Source organism: Cryptomeria japonica, chromosome 3, assembly GCF_030272615.1.
Source record: "Cryptomeria japonica chromosome 3, Sugi_1.0, whole genome shotgun sequence".
Taxonomy (NCBI): Eukaryota; Viridiplantae; Streptophyta; class Pinopsida; order Cupressales; family Cupressaceae; genus Cryptomeria; species Cryptomeria japonica.
The window spans coordinates 539,987,805-539,993,910 of record NC_081407.1 but is presented as its reverse complement, the minus strand read 5'-3'; positions in this window follow the sequence as shown (position 1 = coordinate 539,993,910).

Sequence of the window (6,106 nt, the reverse complement as noted above, 5' to 3'; positions counted from 1 at the left end):
ATGAATTATATAAAGGTCTTGACCACAAATTAAGGATAACCCCGGTCATAGAAAGTGGAAAATCTAGAAACACCATATGGTAAATAATGCATGACCCTAGCTTGGTTTCATTAAGACATATTGCACATTCCCTTTACAAATTCTATGTAGCTTAGAGATAGATTTTGTTTCAAGCATAACCCATAGACCTAGCTAATATCTTTTGACAACTACCAATTCCTTCTCATCAGTCCTTATATGGAGTCATTCAACATCCTTCTCAGATTTTGTTTGGATAATATTAATATTCATTAGAAAGTCCATTCTTGGAATCATGTCGGGCTTTAAAGTAATCTCTCTAGAGGCTAGCTACGCTACCACTGGACAACACATGGAAAGCCCGATCCTCCCAAAAGGTTTTGAATCATAGTTGGGGACCTTGGTGGAATTGAAGTTGAGAGAGTCACATAAAATGGGAAACTTTAAAAAGTGCTTGATTGATGAGTTTTTACAGACACCTACACTGTAACCATAACCAATTCCACATTTTCCATGAATACCCACTTCTTTATATTCAAGGATTTGAAAGTTACTAAATGCCCTTTTTTTACATTCTTTGGTCAAGGCCACTAATAGTTGCAAATACACATTTTTCACTTCCTTTATGAAACATATGAAAGTTATAGATGAGTTTATGAGATTTGGCCAAGTTCTTTCCAAGAATATTAAGGATGCATGTGTCGAGGATTGAGAGTATTATCACTCGTAGGACAAAGATGAGATCTAGATGTTTAAAATTTGCCAGGTTTAAAACCCAGGTAACAGTCGGAAGGGATCCCAGAAAATACATAGCTAAACAAACAAGTAATGATCCAAATCAAAAGGGGTAATTCTATTGTTTTGTCATCTTAATAATTTTTAACAACTCCCTTAACAATTCACACAAGTCGAACATTTTATCTTCCATAACAAGCATATGCGCCAAGTACACAACAATAGTTGAAGTGTAGCCTTCCCTCTTTCTGAAGTAGATCTTGTAGGAAATTCCATATGCAACATACCTTACCACAAGATTGATAATTTTGTTGATAATCAATGCTTGTTGATTGTCTGCTACACCGATTAGGGTTTCAACCTCTTTATTCTTTATTGATTTCCTAACCAAGATGGATCCACTATCGCAGAAATTAGTAATGACTAAGATAATATCCTTCATGATTGGATAGGGTTTATCCAACACAATGCAATTATTCTGCACATGACTAAGAATTACTTTAATCGCCTATAGGTTTTTCTGCCAAAAAGTGTCTTGTTGATGATGTCAGCACAAAACTACTAATCACCAGATAGCTTAATTTCTTCAAAACTATTGTTAGCTTCTTTAGACCAGCTAAAACTTATGCCTTTTTTTAACATAGCCGTGATAGGATTCAAAATATATGCAATGTTAGGAATGAACCTTCTAATAAAATTTATACTTCCAAGAAAACTTTGTAATCATTTCTTGAGAGCTGGTAATGGTAAAGGAAGAATTGCACTTACTCTTTCAGGATCTATAGTGATGCCATGTTTTGAAACTATGTGTGCATGTAATTTACCTTCATGGAAAATAAATATACACTTCTTAGGATTTAAGGACACACCATATTCCTTGCATCTTTCAAATATTTGCCTTAAATGCTTAAGATGATCAATTGTATTCTTTGAAAAGACAGTAATATCATCTAGATAAACCAATACAAACTTATTCATAAGACCTTGAAAGGCCATATCCATGGCTCTTTGAAAAGTTGCACCAACATTTCATAATCCAAATGGCATCTTCATGTAGGCCATAGTTCCCCATTTCGTAGTAAAAGTTGTCTTATATTGATCATCCTCCCTTACCCAAATTTGGTTATATCCTGAATAGCCATCTAATAATGAGAACCTGTCAGTACCTGAAACAACCTGCATGATTAATTCCATAGAGGGCAGTAGATAGTGATCCTTTAATGAGGTTCTATTAAGGTCTCTAAAATCAACACACAGTCCGATTTCTCCATTCTTCTTCCTTATAGGTAGTAAATTAGAAACCCATGATGTGTGCTTAATAGGAAAAATAATGTTACCTTCAATGAGATTGTGAAGTTCAGCCATCATCAGGTGTTCCATCTTGGGATTCAAAGGTGGTTGTCTCACTAGTTTTGCATTTGGTTCCAACTCTATGGTGTGTTGTGCTAGTTGTGGGTTAAAACCCTTTAAATCTCCATACTCCCAAGCAAATATATCTGTAAACTCTTGAAAAAGTAACACAAATGCATGTTATTCTTCATTGGTGCATACCTTGCTAAGATTGAGAAGCTTACCCCTAAAAAATCTCTAGAGGCTCATAGTGTTCCTCTTTAACTATCATGTTGGTCTTATCCTTTGTCACCTAATCATCAACATCAAAAATGGATTCCAAGGTGACTAAACCCATTGGCAACTTGTTTGACTTCAATTGGATAATCTGATTGTTGTACTGCTATTGTGACTTCTTCTTGTTTCCATTAAAAAATTCAGCCTCTTCAATTAGAAAGTTAACTATCTATTCATCACTGTCAAATACTTTCCAACAAGTATTATTATTAGGTACATATGGTTTTACAACCACTTTTACATACTTATATACCTTAATATGTTTAATTTCACTTGGAATATCAAATTGTGCTCCTAAGGTAGCCAATCTATCAACCTCTCTATTCTAATTTCTAGGTATAGACAACAAGTTAAAAACATCAAATTCTTCAATAAGGTCACAAACTCTATGCTTACATAAATTGAGAAAATTATTTTTAGTAAATTGATATTCCTTACCTGATTTGCTACTATTTCTCTATCCCTAAGTGCATTTAAACACTTGATTTTTTTCTTTCTTGCACTTTCTAGACCATGCACAAGTGCCTCATATTCTGTTATATTATTTGTATATCTGAATGTAAACCTCATTGCTAAGTAGTATTTCTCACCACTTGGAGAAATCAACATGACACCACCACCTGCACCCACTTTTTTCTTGAAACATCATAAAATAATTGCCAAATTTTGTTAGTTTGCTTCTCTATGTTCTGATTTTTATCTTTTACTAGGTTAGGAACAATAGCATCTTGCTCATGAATCATGTAAACTCCTAATCCTACCTCATCCATATGGCTAAAAGGATCTTCTTCATGATTCTCAGTTGACCACTCATCCAACACTACATCAAGAAGACCTTCTATGGGTGTGTTTGGGTCTTGGACTGCAGGTGGTTCCTCATGTTCATGAATAGAAAGGTTGCCATTTATGGGATTTGGGGTATATGGATCAATATGGTAATTAGATAAAGGTTCAGATTTTATGGTCACCTTAGTGTCATATCTAGTTCTAAAAAACATATGTGACCAATCGGAGGAAAGATACCCTCCTAGTTTGGCAAGGAAATCTTTGGAAAGACAGATAACGAAAAAGCGTGGTAGGTCTATTACATATATATCTTGTGGGATTACAAAGTTTGGGCATCCATGTTAGGTAAGACCAAGGTCCCTAATTACTCAAACTATATTCATTGTTCTTCCATCTAACTGGACAACCCCCCTTTGAAATAGGTTCATAAGATAAACCAAGTTTATCAACTAATTGCTTCGGTATAACTAAGCTACTAGCTCCATAATCTATCATACAATTATGTATCAAGTTCTACCCAAAAATTAGAGTTATGTTAAATGGAGGTGTTTTAATTGCTTTAGTTGGTTTATCACTCTCGGTTTGTATATCATTAGTAAGTACAACCATAGGTTGATCTTTCTAAGATTCGATAAACAAAGACATCCTTGCTAAAGCATATTGCAACAAATCTTTTTGTCCAGGTATGTGTAAAGCATCTAACATGGATATAGAAACTGTGGTCTTCATCATTTATTCAAGAATATTGAAATTAAGACCACTAACCTTTTTTTGTCCTTTAGGAATAACAACATCTGAAATCTGAAGGTGTTTGTGCTAGTTATGACTGCACTTTAGGTTGATCCTTGATTATTGTGGGCTGGCCTGTTGGCAATATTTGAATATTTTGAACTGGTGGAGGCACTTTGCTTGCTTGTTGGCTTGTAGAAGCCTGATTTTTCCTTTATTAGCCCATTGTTGACCAATTCTAGCTTGATGTCCCACATCTATAGCCCTCTTTGTAGATCTTGTGTTGGCTGCTATAGGAGAATAAGATCAATTTTGACCTTGTGGGTGATTAACACCACATAATTCTTTACCTTTCCAATTCGTCAATGTTGTATCAAGATTAACCTGCTCTTTGTTAACACCTTCTCATGTATCTTGATAAGATATAGTATTATTTTAGACCATAAGAGCTTGAGCTTGCATGACATTTGAACAAGAGGCTTGATTGTGACCTTGACTGCATGGAAAGCACCACTCTTGTGCCATGTTATTTTTCATAGGCACTATCTCTTTGGATGAGATAGGAACATTATGACTGTAAGGCTGAGATGCTCTATTATTGTAGTTCTTTCTTTGATTTTGTGGATCAAGTTGATAATTAAGCCTATTAGGTTGATATAGAGCTTGGTAAGGAGCTTGATAAGGCTTCCTATTAGGATTTTGGGCTATTTGCTTCTTAATATTCACTACATCATTGTCCAAAGTCTTCAATAATCTTTTTATCTTTGATAGGTCTGGGGATTGATCTAGGACAACTTTCTCTTGGGTTATAGCTTGATATGGTAATGCAGTAATAACCTATACAACAACTATAAGAGGTATTTGTAGTGGAATAGATGGTTGTACTTCTAGAAAAATATGCATAGGAGGCCTCAATGCCATTTTACCAGCTTGTATCAAGTTTTTTAAAGCTCAAATAGCAATATCAAAGGATTTTGGTAAGGTAGTACCACCCATAAACAAAATCATAACTGATATATCGCTATTAAAAACTCTAAGAAAGTACAAGAAAGAATGTTCACGAGTAGGTCTTACTATAGTAAGTAGTCTATCTCATGTCTTCTAGAAACATAAGTTAAAATATATCATATGCTCATGAGGAGCCCTCTTGATGGTATTCAATTTCTCCATGAGAGATACATGATCCGAATTATCCTCAAAGTGTTTGCAAAGAGGATTACCCAACCGGTCCCAAGTATCAATAGAGCCCACTAGCAAACCTATAAACCATTGAAGTGATTTCCCTTTGAAAGTGGCACCAAGCAACCTTATTCCAACATTCTCCTGCATGATATTGTGAACTCCACACAAGGAGGAAATATCTCCGATATGCTCAATGCGTGTGGTAGAATCTTCTCCTGTGAAATAAGGTAAGCTTTTCAAGGCTGCAACTGCAACAAGAATATCATCATGTTGAGTTAAATTCAGAGGTATGCTGGTGCAGGAGCACCCCATCAAACCCTTCAAGATGATAAGTCAGACTCTGAGGAGGGAGACTAAGGCATTAAATATGTCTTTAGAATGTTTTTCATAGGTTTTCAATCATACATTATGTGTTTGTAATAATGAACCCCATCTTTTGAGCCAAACTCCTATTTGGCATTTCTATGAGCCATTAGGACTTTTGGACAATAGGGGATCAAATGTGTTGTTTTTAGTATTTTTAATATTTTTTAGGAGGGGTTAGACTTGACCTAAGGCATTAGGAGGCGAAAGATGACATTTTGACAGCTTTTGCAAAAGTTGTCAAAAGTTGTCATGAGCAACTTTTATGCACTTTTAGCATTTTGTTAATTTGAGACTCCTCCAACAGCTCTAACCTCTTGATTTTAGGTTGAGAGAAGTTTTGGAATAGTTTATACACCTTGTGGATCCAATTCCTGAGGATTGATTGTATGGAGAAGAGTTTTGATGCCAACAAACTAATAGAATTTTGAGTTTTTCCTACAATTCTGGAGTTTTAGTCTGTGGTACGGTACTGTATAGATTGGGATCCATTCCCAATGATGTGAATTGGTTGGAGATAAGAGTTAATAAAAAAATTCTTTGTTTTGAAGTCCTAATTGTGTGTGTTGCTCTTGATATTCAACTTTTACTGTAAGTGCCCAGAAAACCAGGGTTTACCTTGGTTTTTTCCTTCTCCATGGCCATATCTTGCACTTTATCAATCTGA